Here is a 26,841-nt window from a genome sequence, read left to right as displayed (position 1 = left end):
GTCTCAGCTCGTGCTTCACCTACAGTGTGACCGCCGTTGGCCTCGGGAGGAGCCCTCAGCTACTTGGATGCCACCAGGACTTAAACGAGAGGTGCAAGGCTAGAGGTTCTGGATAAGCAGAGGGGCACGACTGTTAGAAAAGTCTTTGGGCAGAAGGTCGTGGTACAAGGTGTTAAACGGGATCGTAGTCAGAACTGGCCGGGTCAAGGCAGGCAGAAAGTAAGTGTAAACAAATCAGGCCGGGTCTGGGCAGGCAGCGTTCAAAGCAAGGTCAGGCAGGCAAGGGTCAAAACCGGGAGATCAATCAGAGGGATACGGCAGAAGAGGTAGTCGAAATTCAGGCAATGGATCAGGATACAGAGGTCAGAATCGTCAGGAAAAGGCAGGGGTCACAACAGGTAGTCAGAATCAGGCTCAGAATCAGATTAGCAAACAGCTAAAGGCACCAGGAACAAACCTATAACGGGTAATGAGAAACTGCAGAATGCCCCTTTAAATATTTCCAAATTTCGCACCATTGCGCGCTGACATCATTACGCCAGAGCACACGCACCATTTAAGCAGCAGAGACGCGCCACTTGCGCCCTTACAATATCGGCGCAGGAGGAAGAGGACGTGGCGGGCGTCCCCGCCGAGGGGGCAGCAGCTGGCAGGCGTTCCTTGCCATAACCCCATGTTTAATCAATGCCCGCTTCTATTTAGTCATGTGAGCTGCTATTTTTTTTCCTATGGAAAATGTCTCATTTTTTGATTCTTTGTCCCAGTTATACCTCTATATAATGATCTGCCCCTTTTCTATTCTGCCTGAGGCCCAATATCACTGAGGGACATTCTCTCTCCCAGTTCTACCCCTGTATAATGATCTGTCCCTTATCTATTCTACCTAACGCCCATTATCACTGAGAGGCATTCTCCCTCCCAGTTCTACCCCTATAGAATAATCTGCCCAATATCTATTCTGCCTAAGGCCTATTAGCACCATGGGGCATTCTTCCTCCCAGTTATAACCCTGTATAATAATCTGCCCCTTATCTTTTCTGTGTGAGGCCCATTAGCACTGAGGAGCATTCTCCCTCCCAGTTCTACCCCTGTATAATGATCTGTCCCTTATCTATTCTGCATGAGGCCCATTAGCATTTAGGGGTATTCTCCCACCCAGTTCTACCCCTGTATAATAATCTGCCCCTTATCTATTCTGCCTGAGGCCCATTAGCACTGAGGAGCATTCTCCCTCCCAGTTCTACCCCTGTATAATGATCTGCCCCTTATCTATTCTGCATGAGGCCCATTAGCATTTAGGGGTATTCTCCCTCCCAGTTCTACCCCTGTATAATAATCTGCCCCTTATCTATTCTGCCTGAGGTCCAGTAGCACTGAGTTACATTCTCTCCTTGCTAATTGCCTTTCTGCCCCACTGGCAGTGCTGAATAGGCATTGAGTGTGTTTCACACTCCAGAAAAACACGTCACACATGAATCACCACACACCCACAGGGCGACACACCCTCATGTGCACCACGTGCCATTTAGTGCTTTATAAAGGCTGTGCTCTAATTATTTACATATAACCCCAAGCGGAGAGGTAGAGCTGAGTGCAACCTGATGGCTTGTTAATTGGCCCTGCAAAGATTTGGGGGCAGAAATGTAGGTGCAGCAAGGTACCCAATGCTTTAGCCTGGGTTCCCACTAGGAAGGGGAACACACTGGGCAATAGAAAATAAGAGCAGAACAAAAGCCTCAGGTATTTTATCAACCTGTGCTGTTCGATAAGTAGCAAGAGATTATTGTTCATGATTCATACATCTCTAGTTAAACCCATAGCCATTCTTCATTGGTACAAGTGTTCCCCAAGAGCTGATACTTCTGATGAGACTGAATATATAACAAGACACTGTGCATTATAAACCCATGGAGACTCTTGCATACCTCCCAACTGTCCCTTTTTTGGAGGGACAGTCCCTCTTTTGACAGCTCAACCCACAGTCCCTCATTTGTACTGGAAAGTCCCTCTTTTCTCTGCACTGAACAGCCAGAAAAAGAAACAAAGTTTCTCACTTAATTGGCTTTTAGCAGAGAGCCCAGAACAGAAAACAGGTCAAATAAGATACTTTGCAACAATTTTGAAACACAAAAACACAGTTTAGATAAGGAAAAATATTTTCAAACTTTCAGAACCTGCCAAATTTTGTAAAACAAACATGGTAATTAGGGGGTGTGGCCACAGAAAGCGGTGTAGTCAAAAAATTGCTGCGCTACATGCGGGGAAATTTTTTTGGTCCCTCTTTTTACTTCCAAAATGTTGGGAGGTATGCTCTTGCCTTATCACCACTTTTAGATTCACGCTGGCCACATGGGTTTCAGTGCAATCGTGCAGCCTGTGCTGCACCCGTGTGACACCTGTAAAGACAACCATGCAGTTGGACTAAAGCTCTGGGAAATTTCTGCATTGTGTGGAAAAATGTGGTTATTTAGTTGTTGCACATTATCTCCTCAAACAAACACATTCTGAAAGTTTTCAGCATTTACACATGCAATAATGCCTGAAATTCACAATTAAGCATTCACTCCAAATCTCACCCTAAGGGCAGGACTTCACGGGCGATTTCACAGCGATCTGACACGCGCTGCGCAAAATCGCAGGCGTCACGTCGGATGCGACGGAAACAAGGTAAGTAATGGCAGTGTCGGATCGTGTTGCATTGTTGACGCGACACGACTGTCGGATGCAGACGCAGCGTTTGCATCCGATAGTCGTGTTACGTCGCATCAACAATGCGACACAATGCGACAATTGAATTACTTACCTTGTTTCCGTCGCATCCGACGTGATGCCTGCGATTATACGCAGCGTGTCGGATCGCTGCGAAATCGCCCGTGAAGTCCTGCCCTAACTGGCCTTCAGGCTGGCCCTCTTAGCTCATAACAAGGTTACATATATATAGAAACATTTGGGGTGTCACCCTGCTATAGTTACAGGCGTATCCAGGGTACAAATAAGCACTCACTCCAAATCTCACCCTAACTGGCTTTCAGGTTGGGCCCCCTTTCATTTATAACAGGGTTACAAATAAATTCTATATTCTACTGCTATAGGTTGGGATACCCCCCTCCCAAGCCACTTACCTACAGCCCTAATATCTGTATTTGATAATTGGAGATTATATTTACTAACACACCCTGCCCTGGCCTCTCCTACTAATACCAAACATTTAAACAATATAAATCCAGATAAGCCAGGAAAACCTACAGCTCTCAGTTACCAACAAGAGGGGGCAAATGAGTCAAACAGGCAAAAAGTGAGAACAGGAATAATCTGTCTCATGGGAAAATGGTAAGTGTAAGTGAAGACAGCTGGCCTTCTTCCCTAGTGTTCCCTGCTCATCATAATGAGACTGATGAACTTCATGCAGATAGTGCCCTGGGCAGAAAAGAACCCAAGCCCTACCCCCACATTTGCAGGTAAGTGACTGACACAGTGTGTAGCTCAGGGAAAGACAATAAAGAATTTAGCACACACAAACAGATTTGACTCAGATGACTAGATGCCCCTGTGGTGCCTCCTTGTGGTTCCTGGCCTGCTCAACCCTAACCACGATTATACCCCTGCTGCCCGAATAGATCAACCGCCTTTTAGAAGGGACATTTTGGGTGGCCCCGAGACAGTCAAATTGATGTCATTCTCATACTCTGGCGTCTCCAGTTCTTGGAGTAGTCGCCTTATAAATGTTCTCATCTATTTCTGGATTGGGATGCAAATCCCGGTCATGTAGGGAACAGAGAATGACTGACCTCTGCATGGTAGGGAATGAGAGCCGACCAGGCAGTAACCGTTCCAACAATTTTTTATTGTCTCTATATATTAGGCACCTATTTAGTGTTACCAGTCCCAAATTCTATAGGGAATAAGATCAGAACAGGCAGTAACCGTCTGACTCTTTCCTCTTGCCTCTGCCCCTATATATTAGGCACCTATTTAGTGTTACCAGTTCCAAATTCCGTAGGGAATAAGATCAGAACAGGCAGTAACCCTTTCCGACATTTAACCCTTAAGTCTGTTACTCAGTGTATCCCTTTTTTATTAAACTATACTTATATTTCTAAATCATGTTCTCAGTGAGGGGCAAATATCCACAACTGGGATTTCTGCTCCATTACTGGTTAAGGAGACGTCTCACCTACAGTAAGTGAAATAATTACAGACCAATCAATAGAAAATGAATATGTTTCCTGAGTCGGATCTTATCTTTCCCTCATTATTTTTCCTTTCCTGCTAATAATTGCAGGATAATAAGCCTGTGCAAACCGTGAAGCTGAGAAAACAGTGGAAGGAACATTTCCCTTTTGATACAGGAGGTTCTTAACTCTAAATATTCTGACCTGATCTCTCCGGGGATTTAGGCACCAGCAGTACCATATTTACTGGTTTCTCTCAGTGCCTTCAACTTAACTGTTTGTTGAGCAGAAATACAGACTACTCATTCCCAGCTCCTTGCATGGTTAACTCATTGGGACACATTTACTAAAGTGTGGATTTTCTCTTTACCTAACTTCACCACAGTTAACCTCACTTTGCCAGGTGTATTTTCACAACTCAACTCCATATTTACTAAAAATCATAAGTTCACTTTTTCAAGAGAAATGTGGTGAATTTTCTCCTGGTGTAAATTCTCAGAGAAAATTTGCCAGTATATTTATCCATACAATAGTAGTGGGAAAATTCTCTAGAGAATTTTTGCTAGAGAATTTTGTCAGAGAATTTTCCCCATGGAGAAAGGTAGCATGAAAAAAGCAAAGTAGATTGTGATAACGGAAGTTCGCCAGCCTGAACCTGGCTGAGTTCACTGTGATGAAAAGCGTACCTTTCACACTTTAATAAATTACCGGATTTTTCCCTAGATAAATTTTGCTGGAGAAACTTCGCTAGAGAATTGCTGGAGAAAATTCTCTGGCAAAACGGCGTTAAACTTCTCTAGCGCTGAGCTTTTTTGTTTGTGAATTGTCCTCATCACCTTTTAGTAAATTGCCAAATTTGCTGGGATGATTTGATGAATTTTAACCAAAAAAACCCACAATTTGCCCTTAAATCAATGTGCCCCATTGTCTAAGCCACGGGTCCTCATCCTTTTTTACCCGTGAGCCACATTCAAATATAAAAAGAGTTGGGGAACAAGCATGAAAAAGTTCCTGGAGGTGTCAAATAAAGCATATGATTTGCTATTTGTTAGGCCTATGTGGATTGGTCTACAGGAGGCTCTGTTTGGCCATAAATCAGTTTTTTATGCAACCAAAACTTCAAGCCAGGAATTAAAAAATAAGCACCTGTTTTAAGGCCACTGGGAGAAACACCCAAGGGGTTGGCGAACAACATGTTGCACGTGAGCCACTGGTTGGGGACTACTGGTCTAAGAAGATTTTTCTGTTTGCGAGTGCACTATGCTATGATAGGACAATATCAGGATTGCACCAATGCTATGATAGCACAACTTTAAGAGAGCACCATGCTCTGGTAGGACATCCTCAGAAGTGCTCCATGCTTTGGTAGGACAACATCAGGGGTCTGCCTTAATCTAGTACAACAACTTCAGTAGAGCACCATACTCTGGTAGGACAATCTCAGGAGTGCACCATGCTCTTTTGGACAACATCAGGATGCATCTTGCTCTGGTAGGACAACCTCACAAGTACATCATTCTCTGGTAGCAATGTCAGTAGTGCATCATGCTTTCATAGGACAACATCAGGGGTGCAACATGCTCTGCTACAACAACATCAGAAGAGCATCATGCTCAGTTGGACAACCTCATGACTCAAGATCAAACACTCCATAATCAGGGGACAGAGTTTGGACTGTGTGCCAGCATTTTCTTTAATAGATATAAGGTGACCAGTGAGTTAATAGTGCTTTGCTGGTTTGGGGCTGTTAGATCCAGTCTGTCTGGTCATTCTCCTTCCTGTGTTTGCTTTCAATAATTGGAATAAAAACACTATTATTGCTCCAATAAATCACCCGTATTTATGTGACTGTCAGCAGATTGTATTAGAGCAATGCGGGAGGAGCGGCAATCATGTTATTATGGTGCCTATGTCACGTAGGGAGGGGAGTCATTAAAGAGTAATAAGTACGCAGAAAACTCATAATATGGAGCAGCCACTGACAGCCCATGCAAGACTTGCCCATGCAAGAAGCCAAATATAGTCAATTTGGGGGTTTTGTTGCACTTATAATTTGTTGCCTATAAATGGTTTATGAGTGTGCTAATAACAAATACTATTATTGGCTATGTGCAAGGCATTGTGTAAAGTGCAAAAATGTGCACATACCACCATTATTGGGGGGGCAGAATATGTTAATGCAACGGGCCCAGACCCCTTTGGGGCCCGTCGGAGCTGCGTCAAGTCTTATTGTGAGTGACAGGACAGGGGGAGATTTTTTTGACCAGCGGCATCACGTGATTCGTTTGCGTAAAAGGCGGGGGTGGGGCCCGGGTGCACATCCTGCACCCGGGCCTGCCGGTGACTAGTTATGTTACTGACCACCATGTTTCGGTAGCCACTGGCCTTTGTATTCGAGGATGTGATTTTGTGCCCCTTGGTGGTCTAGTTCAAACAAAACATAATACCTGTGGCACAACTGATGCAATTAAATCCGTGATAAATGTTTATTTAGCTCACAAAAAAGTGGCAATGTTTCGGGCCTCTACAGGGCCCTTTGTCAAGCCTAATGGTGTATTAGACGTGGCAAACATAAATAGTTAAAGGGAGGTAAAACCCCACCTCTCTCCCTGCCCCCCGCAGGTCAAAGTTCACAGAGTCTTTATTGCTCTTCTCATCAACCCATAGTTCATAGTGGTAATGTCCAAAATGTCAAAGCTTTGTAGACGTGAATTCTAGTGCTCTAGTGTCTAGGGTATTGGCAAATGACTACCTACTTAGATGTATTAAACAATTATGGATGGAACGGATCCCCTTTACATCAATTTTCTCAACATACCTGCTTAATGTTGTGTATTTACAATTTGCCTGTTTATTGTATGTGGGCACCAGCATGCTGCCCAGAGGCACCAGAGAAGTGCCAGAGCCTAACAGGAGGGCTAGAATAGGAACTGGTCCCTACGGGGTGACTGGCCCTTATACTTACCTACCCCCACTACTGGGTGTCTGGCACTAGGGTTGCCACCTGGGCAGTATTTTACTGGCCTGCAGTAACATAACTAGAGGGGGGACGGGCCCTGGCGCGGGACGTGCAGCCGGGCCCCGTCCCCCTCCGTACGCCCAGAAATGGACACATTTACCTAAGAGCTGCCGGGGTGCCCTGAGGGGGTGCGGGCCCTGGCCCAATCGCACCCCCTACTCCACAGGTAGTTACGCCACTGCTGGCCTGGCCGGTAAAAATGATGGCTGATTCCAATGTTATTAATAGGGAAAAAAGATAAAAAGATAGGAAGGCAGGTATTTTTATCCAGAAAAGGAGGCAACCCTATCCGGATGGGTGATTGGCACTTACACTGGTTAATGAGTTGTTGCTGAAGGGAGGACCCTTCATGAGCTCATTTCTCCTGCCTAAAACAAAGCAACAAGCAGTGGGATTGGAGAATAATACCAGCAGAGCTGCTTTACCAAAAGGGGCATAAAGCATTATGAATCTGATCTGGCAGAGGAGTTTAGGTGTTGGGTGCCATTTTAGTATCTTACCCCTTAGCTCTGTGTCCATAAATTAATCCTATTGGCTGCAACCCCCCGGCTGTTCAATCAGCACTGCCTGTGTGATTCCCACTGATCCCAGAGATGGTGGCACAGGGAGATTCACAGAACACAATATTCATTGCCAACTACTCCTTTATCCCATCCTCAGTGACTGGTAAGTATCACACGCTGGTAGTTAATGTGTTGGGGTGCAAGGGGTTAGATCAGTTCTGCTTCTTAAGCAGCCACAACTACTGAACCTTGCAAAGATACGCTCATCATGATGTGACATTTTCCATTATTTCTCAAGCAGTTGCATCAGAATTTAGAGTAAGGAGCAGGGAGTTGTCAGTACAGGTCAGCAGCAGTCAAAAATGACCAACCCACATTACTCTGGTAACAAAAGTGCAGAATGGCACAAGTGCAGTTGCCATTAGCAACCAATCTGGTTTTTGCTTACCGTTTATAACTTGAATGCAAATTGGTTGCTATTGGCAACTGAAAATGTGCAATTTAGCACCTATTTTAGCAAATCTGCCCTACTGACAAAATATATTGTACTATATAATGGTGCCAAATGGTTTAACCATAGGGTTCATTACACTGGGGCCAGTGCATCCCCACCAGCCTGTGTCCCACCAGATTGGCTGTATATAAATATGGGTTCTGTGTGATCATTTTTGCTCAATTGATTCACATATAATCAATATGTAAGCACTAATCACTATACCTAATCAATATTTAATCAGTTTATAAACAATATCTAATCAACATATAGTCAATATCTAATCACTACTCAATATCTAATCCCTATCTAATCTCTATTAAATATGTAATCAATAAATAATCAATATCTATTTATTATTTTATAACTATATACCCAATATCTAATCACTAATCAATATGTAATCAAACCCTAATCAATGGCTAATCACTATATGATTAATATATAATCAATATAAAATCAATATCTAATCAATATGATACATTATGTTTTTATCATGTGGCTCTTTGATAATGTTTTTCTTGGCTTTTGAAAACAACCACTGACATTGAGCTCTGCTGCCTAGTCTGGGGCTTACATCCTACTCTGGTTAGCAGCTCCGCGATACAGTCCCTTTCATGATCTACCATTTCTTATACCTCCAATACCTCCAACCCCCTAATAATTACTTGATCCAATATTGACATTGATAAAGATCCGCACACCCTTTGTGGGTCTTGTCATCCTAAACCCATCTGTACCCCTTGTGCAGATACATAGACAGAACTTTCACTGTCAACCACCTCAAGGTCACTATGGAATAGAAGTGTCCCAGTCATAGAATCATGAGACGATCCACTTATAGCTCTGGTCCAAATAGAAAATGTTCCATAAATCATAACTCTGCACTCAATCCATCATTCAGCTTTCTGGCCAAGTACAAATACTTGGCCCCAGACCTAAGTTCTTAAGTTCACCCACTGACCTCTGTATGGTATCCAAACCCAAGCAAAGCCTAAGTATAACTCATCCCATAGGGCAACCACGTCTTACTTCCTGATCTCCTTGTCTCCTCATAGGGGTCTCTGTCTGTTTGTCTGAAGGCTGTAATGGACGTGCAATTTCCATACGTGCAAGCATAATACGTATCACAATCTATCACAAAGGTGCTGATAAAATGAGCCATAGATTCCAACAGGGCTTCACTAGTAGACCATCAGGATCTCATTGGTTCTGCATTGTGCCCAAACTACAAGCATTCTTCCCTTTGCTAGAACAAATTCTCCTTGGCATTTTAGGAATCTCTTCATCCAAATCAAGTCTTTGCGTGTTGCGAGTACCAGCTTTGGCCATGAAATGCCTTAAATTAGCCCTGATACAATATCATAACCACAGGAAGTTATATATACTCGATAAATACCAAGAGAATAGGTCTTGTCTAATTTTTGAAGGTTCTTCCATAGCCTTGGCCACCCTGGAAACCCTGATGGTCTTTCTCTCAGGCAGTTACAAGAACCAACATTGTGTGAGTTCATATTCACTTCTAGTAGTTTTTCTCAGAGAGGAGTTAGAAGAAGTGTGTAAGAGCTAGAGGTTAGCAGGAGGGTGCAATAAAAGCCATGGTTAGAAGGAGAGTATGATAAGGGCCAGGGATTAGAAGGAGTAAGCCGTAAGAGCTATTGCAACTTGAAAGTACTTTCTTCTGAATGTCTTCTAATGTAGTGTTTTCAGCATTTAACACAAACCCAAAGCTCAGTTTGGTCCATGAACACCAATCTTCCCTGATCTTCTGTTTGTAGTGCTGACAAGCCTCCGTTTTTCCAGGACTGGTCTACATTGAGACTCACTCTACTAATTCATCCCCATAACATCATGCCTGGAACAGTTTCCTATTTCCTTTTTCTGCTTATTAACCCATGATGTAGTTTCTTAGATTTCCTTGTTCTGGTACTAATTATATTGTTAGAATTGTCATGTAGTTTTTATCTGGACTAACTTTACTGCATGGACAATTTTGGTTGGATGATAAAGCATTGTTTTAAATTACCAGGTATCAGAGGGGACTGAAGGTTGCATACAGTATTTGGCATTGCCAAATAGCTTAGATTAGTGCTGCTGTCCAACTTATGTGGTACTGATGGACAGAATTGTTATGGTCTATGTGGTGGAGGGCAGAAAATAGAAGCCAGTCTTGACCACTCCCTGTTTTTAAGCCACACCTGATTTAAACCACACCCATGTTACCACAAGAACCACATAACTGGTGGTAGCACACCAAAAAACCAAATACTGTAGTTGGTGCTCACTGCATGTATATCACTCATCACTCAGATGTGAAATATTTAAGTAATATTACAACATACCCTTAAATTCAAATGCCTCCTCCCTTGTGGATAACATAGCAACCCTCCCAGCACACGATTAAACACTTTTGTCTAACAACAATTTCCAAATTCTAACAACCCTACCAAGCTCATATGCCACAGGAAATGGAAGGCAGGCAGATTATGGCACACACAGGGAGCATAGGGCAGACAGAGCATGGCACACACAGGGAGCATAGAGCAGGTAAATGATGGCACACACAGGGAGCATAGGGCAGGCAGCGCATGGCTCACACAAGGAGCATAGGGCAGGCAGAGTATGGCTCACACAAGGAGCATAGGGCAGGCAGAGTATGACACACACAGGGAGCATAGGGTAGGCAGAGTATGGCACACACAAGGAGCATAAGGCAGGCAGAGTATGGCACACACAGTGAGTAAACGGCAGACAGAGTATGGCACACAGGAGGCATAAGGCAGGCAGAGTATGGCACACACAGGGAGCATAGGAAAGACAGAGTATTGCACACACAGGGAGCATAGGGTAGGCAGAGTATGGCACACACAGGGAGCATAGGGTAGGAAGAGTATGGCACACACAGGGAGCATAGGGCAGGCAGAGTATGGCTCACACAAGGAGCATAGGGCAGGCAGAGTATGGCTCACACAAGGAGCATAGGGCAGGCAGAGTATGGCACACACAAGGAGCAAAGGGCAGACAGAGTATGGCACACACAGGGAGCACAGGGCAGACAGAGTATGGCACACACAGGAAGCATAGAGCAGACAGAGTATGGCACACACAGGGAGCATAGAGCAGGCAGAGTATGGCACACAGGGAGCATAGGGCAGACAGAGTAAGGCCATACACAGGGAGCATAGAGCAGACATAGTATGGCATACACAGGGAGCATAGAGCAGGTAAATTATGGCATACACAGGGAGCATAGGGCAGGCAGAGTATGGTTCACACAAGGAGCATAGGGCAGGCAGAGTATGGCACACACAGTGAGTAAAGGGCAGACAGAGTATGGCACACAGGAGGCATAAGGCAGGCAGAGTATGGCACACACAGGGAGCATAGGAATGACAGAGTATTGCACACACAGGGAGCATAGGGTAGGAAGAGTATGGCACACACAAGGAGCAAATTGCAGGCAGAGTATGGCACACACAGGGAGCACAAGGCAGACAGAGTATGGCACACACAGGAAGCATAGAGCAGACAGAGTATGGCACGCACAAGGAGCATAGGGCAGGCAGAGTATGGCTCACACAAGGAGCATAGGGCAGGCAGAGTATGACACACACAGGGAGCATAGGGTAGGCAGAGTATGGCACACACAAGGAGCATAAGGCAGGCAGAGTATGGCACACACAGTGAGTAAAGGGCAGACAGAGTATGGCACACAGGAGGCATAAGGCAGGCAGAGTATGGCACACACAGGGAGCATAGGAAAGACAGAGTATTGCACACACAGGGAGCATAGGGTAGGCAGAGTATGGCACACACAGGGAGCATAGGGTAGGAAGAGTATGGCACACACAGGGAGCATAGGGCAGGCAGAGTATGGCTCACACAAGGAGCATAGGGCAGGCAGAGTATGGCTCACACAAGGAGCATAGGGCAGGCAGAGTATAGCACACACAAGGAGCAAAGGGCAGACAGAGTATGGCACACACAGGGAAAACAGGGCAGACAGAGTATGGCACACACAGGAAGCATAAAGCAGACAGAGTATGGCACACACAGGGAGCATAGAGCAGGCAGAGTATGGCACACAGGGAGCATAGGGCAGACAGAGTAAGGCCATACACAGGGAGCATAGAGCAGACATAGTATGGCACACACAGGGAGCATAGAGCAGGTAAATTATGGCATACACAGGGAGCATAGGGCAGGCAGAGTATGGTTCACACAAGGAGCATAGGGCAGGCAGAGTATGGCACACACAGTGAGTAAAGGGCAGACAGAGTATGGCACACAGGAGGCATAAGGCAGGCAGAGTATGGCACACACAGGGAGCATAGGAAAGACAGAGTATTGCACACACAGGGAGCATAGGGTAGGCAGAGTATGGCACACACAGGGAGCATAGGGTAGGAAGAGTATGGCACACACAAGGAGCAAATTGCAGGCAGAGTATGGCACACACAGGGAGCACAGGGCAGGCAGAGTATGGCACACACAGGAAGCATAGAGCAGACAGAGTATGGCACACACAGGGAGCATAGGGCAGGCAGAGTATGACACACACAAGGAGCATAGGGCAGGCAGAGTATGACACACACAAGGAGCATAGGGCAGGCTGAGTATGGCACACACAGGGAGCATAGGGCAGACAATGTATGGTACACACAGGGAGCATAGAGCAGGTAAATGATGGCACACACAGGGAGCATAGGGCAGGCAGAGTATGGCTCACACAAGGAGCATAGGGCAGGCAGAGTATGGCTCACACAAGGAGCATAGGGCAGGCCAGAGTATGGCACACACAGGGAGTATAGGGCAGACAGAGTATGGCACACAGGTGGCATAAGGCAGGCAGAGTATGGCACACATAGGGAGCATAGGAAATAGTATGGCACACACAGAGAGCAGAGTATGGCACATATAAGGAGCATAGGGCAGGCAGTGTATGGCAAACACAAGAAGAATTAGGCAGGCAGAATATGGAACACACAGGGAGTATAGGGTAAATAGAGTAATCCATTCATATGTATTTATAATGATAGTCACATTGTGAAACAGGTTGTGAAAGTGAAATGGATACACTGTGATGCTTTTAACATTGTTGCACTGTTATTTAATTATTTTAAAGTATTTTGTATCGACCACCACAAGAGGTCGCTGTTGAAATGTCTATAAATATGTACACGCTCTATGGTTGGGTATCACTGAGGAAGGGCCATGCGGTCCCGAAACGTTTGATCCATTGTAAAGTGTCTGGAAGCACCTTGAATAAAAGTGGGAGCACCCCGTTGAAAGCAAACACAGGTATTGGCAATACTTTCTTTTCTGGGATTTACTACTGGCATGTGGCTAGGCCAGGGCCATATATACCTGCATCCCCTGCTACGATTGTTGTCTTAAATAGAGTATGGCACACACAGGGTGCATAAGGCAGGCAGAGTATGGCACACACATGGATCATCGGGCAGGCAGAGTATGTCACACACGGAGCATAGGGCAGGCAGAGTATGGCACACACAGGGAGTATAGGGCAGACAGAGTATGGCACACAGGGAGCATAGGGCAAATAGAGTATGGCATAGGGCATAGGGCAAGCAGAGTATGGCACATATAAGGAGCATAGGGCAGGCAGAGTATGGCAAACACAAGAAGAATAAGGCAGGCAGAATATGGAACACACAGGGAGTATAGGGCAAATAGAGTATGGCACACACATGGAGCATCGGGCAGGCAGAGTATGTCACACGGAGCATAGGGCAGGCAGAGTATGTCACACACAGGGAGTAGTATAGGGCAGGCAAAGTATGGCACACACAGGGAGCATAGGCAGGTACAGTATGTCACTCACATGGAGTAGTATAGGACAGGCAGAGTATGGCGCACACAGGGAGCATAGGACAGGCAGAGTATGTCACACACGGAGTATAGGGCAGGCAGAGTATGGCACACACAGGGAGCATATGGCAGACAAAGAATGGCACACATGAGCATAGGGCAGGCAGAGTATGGCACACACAGGGAGCATAGGGCAAGCTGAGCATGGCACACACAGGGAGCATAGGGCAAGCAGAGTATGGCACACACAGGACACATAGGCAGGCAGAGTATGTCACACACTGGGAGTAGTATAGGGCAGGCAGAGTATGTCACACAAAGGAAACATAGGCAGGCAGATTATGTCACTCACAGGGAGCATAGGACAGGCAGAGTATGTCACACAAGGAGCATAGGGTAGACAGATTATGGCACACACATTTCATACTGTGCTACATACATACAATGCTGGTGCCCCTCCAGCAGTCTGTATCAGCTGTGAACAGGTTAACAATGTGGGTATTTTCAGTTTGGGTTTGAGGTGTGAACAGTACAGGGCTGTTATATCCACTTACCCTGGTGGTGTAGTGGTCGGTGGGGACACCCGCTGCGTGTTTGTTGCTCCTGCTGCTCCGGTTTTTCCTATGGTGCGTGAGGTGCGCACTTCGAGGTTTTATGCGCCAACGTGATGACGTCATTGCGCAATGGTGTGAAATTCAAAAGTAGTTAAAGGGAACACATTGCCCGTTTTTAGGTTTTATTTGTTTGATTCCTGGTTTTGACCCTTGCCTGCCTGCTTTGACCTCTATAAGCTAACCCTTGCCTGTCTGACTACTCTACGCTCTCCAATCCTGATCCTAGCCTGTTTGAACATTCCTAGAACTCAGCCTGCACTGCACCGACCAGGTCTGTCTGACTATTCTTTACTCTGCTTGTGCTGGTCTGGCCTGCCAGTCTACTCTATATCGTCTGGCTTGTCTTCCAAGTTGTGTATTCTTCCATTCAGTATCCTTGGTAAACATTCATGCCCCTTTGCTCATCCAGAACCTTTTGCTCCTCTCTTATTAAGACCTGGCGGCATCCAAATAGCGGAGGGCTCCTCCCGAAGTGAAAGAAGGCTGTTTTAGGCAGAAGCAAGAGCCGAGACCAGGGAGCCTAGCACTGGTTCTGGATTTAGGGTGCCATTCGTGACAAGCAGGGCCGGATAAGTTTGAGTTCTGCAAAGGTTATTCTTTTAATGAACCAGTTAGACAAGCTAAAAGATTTATTTGGAGTTAGTATGGTCATAGCACCAAGAAATCAAACCAACAACTGCTAAGGAGGCCAATACACAGTGGTGGTCTAACTTTAAGCCACTGTGAAAATTGCCCCATATACCTTGAAAGCTAAGACTGATGTGCTTCTCATAGTCTGGTACCATTTTGTTTGCTAGGTCTGTTATTCTCCTTTTGTACTGTACTGTTACAGTACAGTACGTTCTACTCAAGAACACAACCAAGTTACTTCAGTATCTGAAAACTGGGGCAGAAGTGGGATAATGATGGGAAGTCTGGTTCTCTTAGAGCAAAACAAACTTAGACAAAAAAAGTGCTGTACTCTATGATCAAGGGAAAAATACAGATATCACCACCACCATCATCATAGTTATATAGTGCCGGTAAGTGATGCAGTGCTTTACATTAACATATACCAAACATGGGTCTTACACTTATGTAACAAACAAAGGTAACAGAATAAAAATAGGATCAGAGGGTCCTGCTCACAAGAGATTACAATCTTACATGTTATAAAAATCACAAAGCATGACATATCTAGTCCCTCTGGGCAGCCGAGTGGAGTTAGGAATGAGCTCAGATATTGGAGTTATTCATATCATTAGTTCTATCTTCACATTTACAGGTGTGTCACTTTGGGTCTGGTTCACGTCAGCTATGACCATTGCACACACACATTGGGATCTCTGGGACTGGATGGATTTACTTAGCAGGCAGCTGAAAGGAGGAATCATCACTCAGCGATGCTTGTAATGTAATCAGGATGCTGGATATGAGATATACACCTTGGCACTGTGTTGGGGCTTGGCTACTACAACCCGAGATTCCAAGGGCCAAGAGGAAAAGCTTGGATTTCACTGTAAAGTTGGGGTTTCCCTGAATATTCCCAGAATGATTGTGCACAAAGGAGAGAATAGTGAGTAAACCTTTCTGCTTTAGTAAATAGAGAGCTCAGGAAGTGCAAGGTGCCTAAAAAACGTTTTTGGACAAACAATGAAACCTTTCAAGTTCTACAAATAATCTTTCTCCATTGTTAGATCGGATTATGTGAGCTAAAAACCAAGGGGACTTTTAGGCTTTCTTCCCCTGTTGTTTGATGAATTAAATAATTTGGAACCATGGGTGTCTGGGGATCCCTGAGGGGAAAGATCACAAGATCTGATGTAGGCCTGGAGAGGAATGGGGGGAATATGGGTGAGTGCACCTGAAGAGGAAACCATGGGATTTGCATAAGTAGGAGCAGAACTGTGGGATATGGGTGAGTGGGCCTGGAATTAATATGTGGAGTGAGCCTTGATCAGAATTTTTGGATATGAGTGAGTGGGCCTGAAGAGAAACTGTGGGATACATGTTAGTGGTCCAAGAAAGGAATGTTGGGATATGGGTGAGTGGGCCTGGAGAGAAACCAATGTAAAAAAATGGAGATGTGGAAGCACTCTAAAGGCTAAGTAATAGTATATTTAAGTATAATGGAAGTGCTAGTTTTAATGCACATTCCCTAGTCCCCTGTCTCAAAGTTTACAAAACAGGGGTTTTTAGTTACAAAGTTATGATCATAAAGTTGAAAAACCACCATACCACGTCAAGGTAAACCTCATATGGCGGTCCCTAACTTGTTTGCCTTTCGGCCATAGTATAAAAAGTCTTACTGCATAGTAGCATTCAGTGTAATCAGTGTATGTTGAACCTTGGTTTCAGTGTAAAGGATCTATCCTCCCCCGCCAGTAAGGGAGAGAAACCATGGTATATAGGTGAGTACAGACTGTCTGACTGTGTGAGAGAAAATTGGGGAGTATGTGAGTTGGAGGATATGGTAGGTACATGGGCCCAGCACTGGTGAGAAAGTGAGACTTCACTCATGTCCAACAATAACTGACCTGCACCTCCTGGATAGATTTGTTCTCTTATTTTAAGAGTCTCTCTTCCTCTGGTAACCTGAACTGCATATCTGTGCCAGTGGGAATTAGTCACTGCTAATTGACCCTGAGGAGAGAAAGAGATTCATTGGTAGTAAAGACAATTTATTCCCCTGTTGGCAATAGTACAGCCATTAGCTTTGCAGGGAGTCCAAGTTGGGCCCAATTCCTATACATTGTGTCCCTTCCCACAATAATATTGGTCTTGTGCCTCTCTCTATTCTCCCCTGCCCTCCCTGAACAAAAACCCTCCCCCCACACCCACTGGCAGGAGTTTGCAAGCTAAGAGGTTTCTCTTCATCCCCTTGAGTGCATAAGAGTTCCAGGCTATATAGGTTGCAAGTGTGAGAGTGCCAGGTTAGAAAGGGTGTGAGTGTGAGGGTGCCAGACCAGAGTGGGTGTGAGTGTGAGAGTGCCAGGCTAGAGAGGGTGTGAGTGTGAGAGTGCCAGGCTAGAGTGGGTGTGAGAGTGCCAGGCTAGAGAGGGTGTGAGAGTGCCAGGCTAGAGAGGGTGTGAGTGTGAGAGTGCCAGGCTACAGAAGCTGCAATTGTGAATGAAAGAACGCTAGGCTAGAGAGGGTGAGAGTGATAGAGTGCCAGGCTAGAGAGGGTGCGAATGTGAGAGTGCCAGGCTAGAGAGGGTGTGAGTGTGAGAGTGCCAGGCTACAGAGGCTGCAATTGTGAATGAAAGAACGCTAGGCTAGAGAGGGTGAGAGTGATAGAGCGCCAGGCTAGAGAGGGTGCGAATGTGAGAGTGCCAGGCTAGAGAGGGTGTGAATGTGCCAAGCTCGAGAGGGTGTGAGTGTGCCAGGCTAGAGAGGGTGTGAGTGTGAGAGTGCCAGGCTAGAGAGGATGTGAGTATCAGAGTGCCAGGCTATAGAGGCTGCGATTGCGAATGACAGAGTGCCAGGCTAGAGAGGATGCGAGTGTGAGAGTGCCATGCTAGAGAGTCTGTGAATGTAAGAGTACTAGACTAGATAGGGGCTCATGTTAAAGCAAGTGCAATATTTGCAGAGAGATTTCTTCAAGAGTCCATCAGAATTGTGGGTATTCACTATGCAGCACCTGTCACAACCTGCACATGACCTTAAATGATTCAAGGTATGGGCAACAGTTGGCACAGCATCATTTCCAGCGTAGTCAAGCAGGCTGGGTCAGTGCGGGCAGAATTCAAACGAAGTCGGGCAGGCAAGGGTCAAAACCAGAGAATCAATCAGAATGGTCAGACAGGCACTGGTCAGATAACAGAGTTCAGAATAGTTGGATAACAGGCAAGGGTCAGGATCACAGAAGTTAGAGTAGTCAGGCAGGCAGGGGTCAAATCAGGAATCAGATAATCAGGATTGTACAGAAATAGCACCAGGAACTCACAGAGATGAACCAATAATGGGCAATGCTCACAGTGCTAGAGTCCCTTTAAATACATTTGAATCTCGCGCCCTTGGGCAATGACGCAATCACACCAGCAAGATTGCGCACAGAAAAACCAGAAGTGTTCGCCGCCCGCGCCCTAAGGCAGAGAAACGCAAGACACCAAGGAGGCAACATCACACAGTGGGCGTCCCCGCCGGCCCACTGGACCTCCAGGATGAGTACCCATAACATTGCCCTACTGTCACCATCTCATCCTACTGCCTCCATCTTGTCTTTCCCATGTCTTCATCTTATCTTAGTCTTGAGCTTTCCCATCTGTCTCCATCTTGCCTTACTGTCGCCAGCTTGCTCTACTGTCTCCATCTTGTCTTACCATTTCCAGCATGCCCACCTGTCTCCATCTTGTCTTACTGTCTCCAACTTGCTTTACTGTCTACATCTTGTCTTACCATCTCCAGCTTGCTCTAATGTCTCCATCTTGTCTTACATCCTACTGTCACTGCACTTGGATACCTTTATAACGATTCAAGATAAGCAAAGACACAATTGTAACTATTTAAGATAAGCAAAGAAGCAATTGTAACTTAATGGACAATTCACCTTCATTAGCAAAACTGAAATAACACAAAAGAATGTTCAAACTTTCCATAACCCGTCACATTTCGTAAAATGGGTGTGGTATTTAGGGAGTGTGGCCATACAATGTGCATGGTCAAAAATTTCCGCCACATAGCATTTTTTTTGTCCCTCTTTCTATTTTTCAAATGTTGGGAGGTATGTTGTCTTACTGTCCCCTTCTTATCCTGCTGTCACCATCTTGTCCTAGTGCATCCATCTTGCCCTACTGTCTCCATCTTGTCTTACTGTCTCCAGCTTGCTCTACTGTCTCCATCTTGTCTTACTGTCTCCAGCTTTCCCATCTGTCTCCCGGATTGCTATTGAAATGTCCTGAGATTCTGTTTGATCTCCAGCACTAACGCCAGAAAAATATACAACGTTTCTGAAATGTAATTAAATAAGATGCCTTTTGCAGAGAGCCCAGAATACCCTGCAGCTGCACTTAGATACGTTTATAACAATTCAAGACACAAAGATGCAAAGACACAATTGTAACTATTTAAGACAAGCAAAGAAGCAATTGTAATTGCCCTATTGTTTCCATCTTGTTCTACTTTTTCCATGTTGTCCAACTGTTAGAAAGCTAGTGAGAATGAAAGAGGAAATGTTGAGGTGAATTCAGATCAAATTCCAAAAGAACAGCAGATAAAAAAAGAAAGACATAAGGGACCCATGTGACCTAGTCTGTAAACCAATAAAAGTGAGAGATATGAAACTGGTTCAAAGTGCAAGAGATGAACATTCAATTACAGCCCCATGTTTATTTCTGCTTAGCATAGAGGGCATTGTCCCCAATCTACCAGCAGCATAGAGGCTCACACTATATCACACAATCATTGATACCTCAACTCTTAGGGGCAAATTCACTTACAGGCGAAAATTCGCCAGCGATGGCTTCGCGCACATCGCAACACTTCACCAGGCATAAATTCGCCTGGACAATGCTAATTCACGAAGATCCTAAGTTGCGCACAGGGTATCGAACGCTAATTACGCTCAGCAGTTCGAAGTTACACTAGCGGCATGCAGTTAAAGTACAATGGCCGTATATGCTGCAGCAAATACATTACACAAGGCCAGGGAACCTTAATAAAATTATATGAAGTTGTTATATTGCCCTACATGTGCCCACAGTATAGTTTAGGTGCCATATGTTAGCAAATGTAGGGGGGAAGGAGGATACCCCAAAAAAAATTGTACGCTCTTTTTCAGTCTATCACCCTTTAAATAGGAAAAAACGCCAGCGTTTAGAAAACTTAGACTTCGCCTGGTCTGAGGTGGTGAAGGCAAGTCTGGCTTTAGAGGGAACGTTCAGTAATATCAAAAACGAAGAGAATTTGTGTAGTAACACTACCGAAAATTCGCCTGGCGTTAGAGGGCGAAGTTGCGCCAGAGTCTATCTCCTTGGCGAAATTATGCCAATGAAATTACGCCAGCTACCATTAGTAAATCGGCGAAGTGCTGAAATGACGTTATGCTGAGGAATTTTCGCCAGTGTTAGCCACTTCGCCCTTTAGTAAATTTGCCCCTTAGAATTCCATGGGCACCTCCATGGTGGAAGAAAAAGGGTTTTAACTCTCTTACTATCTCTCCAACTAAAAGTACCTACTAACATCACCTACTCCTTATCCCAACTATCTTACACCTTACATAGAGCAGGCAGAGTATGGAACACAAAGACAGTGTGAGGGAGGCAGAGTATGGCACACACAGGCAGAATAGGGCAAGCAGAATATGGCACACACACATGTAGGGTAGAGCAGACACAGGCAGAGCAGGGCAGAAGACAGGGAACCATATCACGACCATGCAAGAAACTGATCAGGACCACTCTGATATGAACAGTACTTGGTGTACTATGTACAGGACACAATGCTAGTACTGCTAAAACAGTAGGAGGTGTAAACAGGTGAACAATGCAGAGAATTATGGTCTGAATATGAGGTGTGAACAATGAAGAGGCCAGGAACAGTGAAGCGAGCGCTATTGCGCTCGCTTCACTAGAAGAGACGAATTTCCTTTTTAAAAAATGGAAATTCGTCTCTTAAAGTTACCAGATGCAGCTTTTTGCTGCCCTTGGTAACTGGCCGCTACGTGCCGCCTGAGGCAAGATTCTCACCTTGCCTCATGGCTGGAGCGGCCCTGTCTGAACCTCATTCTAACTCTCTTACTCCATCTCCAACAAAATGCACCTACTCACATCACCTACACAACATTTCAACGCTCTTACTCCCTCTCCAATCAGCTGTATCTAGTATCATTACCTTCACTTTGTTTGAACTATTTTACTCCCATCTCCAACAAAATATATCTACTCATACTATCTACTTTTCATTCCAAATATCTTATTTCCTCTGCAACCAAAAGAACCTAGTGTCATAACCTGCACTTTACTTTAACTGTCTAATTACCTCTCTCAAATGTACCTAGTGTGACATTCAGGTTAGCTGACACCATAGCCACGGCACAGTACAAATGGAGTCTGACACCACCTTTTAAGAGTTCAGTCCAGCTTAGCTGGCTTTTATTAGGAGCAAAATCAACGCTTCAGCACTCTTACTTCCCAAATTAATTAGCAATCCCGCTTTAACACCCACCTTGTTGTTCATAAAAACACATTATATTCAGTATTCAACATATAGCCTTGGACATCACAATTCCCAAATCCTCTATTAGACTCACACAGTCTCTTGGGAGGGATTTTCTCTTCCTCTCACTTCACTTCAGCTCAGAAGGGAAACAGTCTCCTTCCCATCTACTCACACACACCTCCTTCCAGCATATGGAGGTGTCCATGGGCCACTCACCCTCCTCTAGCACAAGGAGGTTTCCAGAGGGAGCACTGCAGTGTAGTCCCACACCTCTTTTTAACTGTAGCTCACCTATAGCCTACTTACCTAGCTACCTTTAACTGAACAGCTGAAAACACTCAATGAAACAAGGAATGGAAGGCCCACCTGCTCTCCTCCATTTACTCCAGGGATCCATTAATCCAGCTTTTACTTGCTGCAGCAACATACTTCTTTCTCTGGAGTTTTCTATTCACCAGTCTAATACTGGTAAAATGTACACAATAGTGTGCCCTTTTCAACCACATCTCTAACACTAGTCACACCACCTACACCTCACCCCAACTCTCTTACTCCATCTCCAACCAAATATACCTATTAACACCACCTACGCAATATTCTAACCCATTAACACAAGCTCAGTTACTCAGTCACTCTCCCTGTTCATAAAACATCAGACGAGGATTATTATTTCCCTTGTTGTTGCAAATAAAAAGTCCACATGAAAAAATGTGATTATATGGGAAGCCTGGAGATATTTTGGCCTAGAAATGCTTGACTTTTGCTCCCATTCAGAGACTCATCAGTTCCCAGAGAAATCTGCAAGAACATCAGGAATTATTTCGGTAACAGAGATATTTATTTTCTTTCCTTTATATTGCCCGTCCCAGTGGGGACGATGATACATCTCATACAAATAAACACGCACAAAGGGCTCATAGTAACTCACAGATGAAAATGAGGCTTTAAAAGATTTTGATAATCTGTATCTAAAATCTTCCCTTTACTGGAGCTCCCCATAGAATGATGTGTGCCTGTCCAAATGGTCCTTCTCCAGAAGTACAGTAGGATGTTGTATCCAATCACAGCGCTACCTTCACACAGGGGAAGATGAACTTAAGTTCTCTTTCAGGTCTGCCTAGATGCTTCCAAAGCTAAAGGCCAATGGCTCCCCTTGGAACTCTGGTTGGTTGGTTGGATCGGCTCGTTTGGTGATGTCGCCAAACGAGCGGATCTTTGCGTCTATGGCCACCTTAACAAACCCCCTCTTTTTGTGTTTCGAGTCCATGTCAGTGGGATGTTCAACAAGGGGATTATGTGGGTGAGTGTGAATTCTGAAGCATGAAGGGCCATTATTGCTCTGATGAGACAGATTCCTGTTACAGATTTTAGTAAAACAGTGACCCCTTGTGGATAATTTTCATGGACAACAGTATATTGTGCCTGGTTTTCATAAAGCAAAAGCATCTCATAGCCAAGGCAGCACAAAGGAAACCCCAAAACACGAGTATGCAGGTGCCATATAAATAATGGATGATCATTTGTCAGTATCTCTTACAGTTCCCTTCCCTGCCTGTAGAAGGGGAACATATTATGATTTTTTCTGCCCATCCCTGCCTTCCCCAGGGCACAACTTACTTTTACCCCACCATGCCCAGGGGTATCAAGCTGCTTGACCATTCTCAGCAATATTGTTAAACTACACTGTGCAGGGACACCTTTTGAATTTAACAGCAGCTAATATAATGTAATACCCCAGCTACCTGTTAAATACCCAAGCTATAGAGCATTAGCTCTTCTACCTGTTATATACCCCAGCTATCGGGTGTCTCTGATTAGCCTTCCTGCCTGTTATATACCCTAGCTATAGGGTATCTATAATTGGCTCTTCTACCTGTTATATACCCCAGCTATAGGGCATCTCTGGTTGGCTCTTTTACATGGCAGCTATAGGGCATGTCTGATTGGCCCTTCAACCTGTTATATACCCAGTGATATAATTGGCATTAACTGCCCATTCTGGGGGTGAACATTGTGTGTGTCTAGTTACAGTATATAGGGGGTATATAGCAATTTGATAAACCATTTGGCAAACCTTCTGCTTGGCTTTACCCAAAGGAGCGCATTCCCATGGACAGCCATTAATAGCACCCTAGAGGTTACACCCTGCATTACAGTATCTGAAATCAAGGGATAATGTCTCCATCCTGCCCTACTGTCCCCATCTTGCTTTACCATCTCCACCTTGTCTTACTGTCTCTATCGTGCCTTGTCTTACTGTTTCCATCTTGTCTTCCTGTCTCCATCTTGTCTTACTGTCTCCATCTTGTCTTACTGTCTCCATCTTGTCTTACTGTCTCCATCTTGTCTTACTGTCTCCATCTTGTCCTACTGTCTCCATCTTGTCTTCATGTCTCAATCTTGTCCTACTGTCTGCATATTGTCCTACTGTCTCAATCTTGTCTTATTGTCTGCATATTGTCCTACTGTCTACATCTTACCCTACCATCTCCATTTACCCTACTTTCTTTTTTTTCTCAGTAAATGCTATCACTCACTTAATAAAACATCAGTTCTGGGAGCCTCACACAAAGTCACCATTTCACCAGAAAACTCAGAGGCATGTCTATGAAATTGCATTTAAATTAAATTGAGATTAAAATGCACTGTATTTAGGGTCACACTTCAAATATTTAGACCCTGCATCTCTGTACTGGGGATGAGGGGGTTAAATAGAAAAAGGACACGCATTTACTGAAGGAGAACAGGGTTTGTCAGGCACAGAGAAGAGACACACTGGGTGCACTTTGAAGAGGCCCCTGATCAAAGGTTTCTGTATCCTGGGGGGAAGGGGACTTGGCAGCAGCTAATAGAGTGGACTTTACTTGGACTTATTAACTCCATCGCAATTTTCCCTCTAATTCCTTCTTGGCTATGTGTGCAAAAAAAAAATGTACACACATTTTAAACTTGTGTGCACAACTTTTATAAACTGTGTGCTCAGGTCAAAATTAATACGAAATTTTGTGTTTTCACACAAAATTCTTCGTGCGCACCACAATTTGGTCTCAAAATTTGCGTCCGTGTTCACAAGCACACACCTAAGAGGGAATATAGCATGGGAGTCAGACTTAGTTATTGGTCTCTTTCTTGCATATGGATATGGGCAGACATACTTACCCTTTAATATGGAGACCCAGATGTTCTGTCACATTAGACCAGGGATCCCCAACCTTTTGAACCCGTGAGCAACATTCAGAAGTAAAAGGAATTGGGGAGCAACAGCATGAAAAATGTTCTTGAGGTGCCAAATAAGTGCTGTGATTGGCCATTTGGTAGCCCCTATGTGGATTGTCAACCTACATTGAGGCTCTGTGAGGCAGTGCACCTGGTTTTTATACAACCAAAACTTGCCTCCAAGCCTGGAATTCAAAAATAAACTCCTGCTTTAAGGACACTGGGAGCAACATCCAAGGGGTTGGAGAGCAACATGTTGCTCACGAGCTACTGGTTGGGGATCACTGCATTAGACCAACTTTGTTCTAAAGATCCATATATAGATCCATATATAAAAAGGGAGATTTTCCACAGCATTTTATGGGAAAGCTGTGGGTTTCATTTTAAAATTTCAAATCTTTATATATTGTTACCCACACAAGAGCCAGAGATAGAGAAGGGTCCCAAAGCAGGAAGGTGGAAGCCCCTGCAAAATGGTAAAAACTAGGGTTTCAGACAATATCGGGTCCAGACTGTTTCATTTTCTGTCAGTGCCATTTAGTAACAGTTCCTAGAATGTCTGGACATGCTCACCCTAGCCTGGTTCTCATTGGGCTTCCAAGATTATCTAGTAGCATAGACAGACATTGCCCTAAATCTGCAGTTGATACCAGCAAGTCCTCCCCCACTGGTATGATTGCTTCTTGATAAATTAACCTCTATGTCCCTGGAAAGGTATGGGGATCACGTACAAGAAACTTGGCATTAAGTAAGCCCCAGTTGAGGGTCAAGGTAGAAAGTGGACACTGAGGTATGTTCATTTGGCTTATCGTTAAGAATTTGGCAATTTGGATATGAAGGCAAGTTCAGGGAGGCTTCATTAAGCGGCCATAGACCTGTGCTTTATTTTTGATCTGTGTGGAGCTGTTTGGACCTTAGTGGACTTGGAATGGTAGGACCTGATTGGAATCCTAACCACTAACTAGGCCACCCACCTGGTGCCAATCATATAAAGATCCATACTGATGTATTTGGCTACAAGCGTGTGTAGGCAAACTGCACTGCCAATCACGCTGGTTAGATCTTTGCATCTGTACTGGGATTAACCAGACATGAGTGGCCCTGGGGCCAGCTCTGCCTCTTTCCCATATAAACACCCCATGAACATGACGAATACGAGTGTGACCCAGTGACTCAGCTGTTTGTCCCCTGAAGTGTCCCAATCTTTGTGTTTCTAAGAGAAAATCCCAGTTTTCCCAGGAGCAGGAAGATATTTATATCTCTGGGAAGCCTTATGCCTGTGTTTAGTCTTTTCCATGGTGGGTAGAAATGATCAGACATGGCACCATGCCAGTTGGTTCAACTGAGTACTGTGACCCCCTGAAACCCCACCAGTCAGGCACAGTCAGCTTTTCCTCATACATAATGTCCCCTCATTTACTCCCAAAGGCCACAGAAAGTGACATCAGTGCAATGACAATTGGTACTCAATGCAGTGGGGTAAATAAAAGTCACTGGCCCCACAGCAAAGTCATTTTAGGGCTCCCCTAAACTTTGGGAATAGAACATTTTTCATAAATTTAAACTGAAACCACTGAAGCAGTCAGTGTCCCTTGGTTCTGTTCAAACAAACAAGTGAGAGCAGACGCACACCCGCAACACCCTTCTGTAGTGTAGCCCGGTGCTTGGTAATGGAGGTTTAGGCAGCTTCCTATTCAATATACAAAGAGAAAATTTACCAGCACTCACGGTCTAGTTTGCAGGAAAACCTTGCTTTATTTCAGTGCGGTGATGCAACGTTTCAGGGCCAAGCCCTTTATCAAGCATATCAATGGCGTGGCCCCAAAATGTTGCATCACCGAACTGAAATAAAGCA

Source organism: Xenopus laevis, chromosome 5L (genome assembly GCF_017654675.1).
Source record: "Xenopus laevis strain J_2021 chromosome 5L, Xenopus_laevis_v10.1, whole genome shotgun sequence".
Lineage (NCBI taxonomy): Eukaryota > Metazoa > Chordata > Amphibia > Anura > Pipidae > Xenopus > Xenopus laevis.
This window is presented reverse-complemented; position numbering follows the sequence as displayed.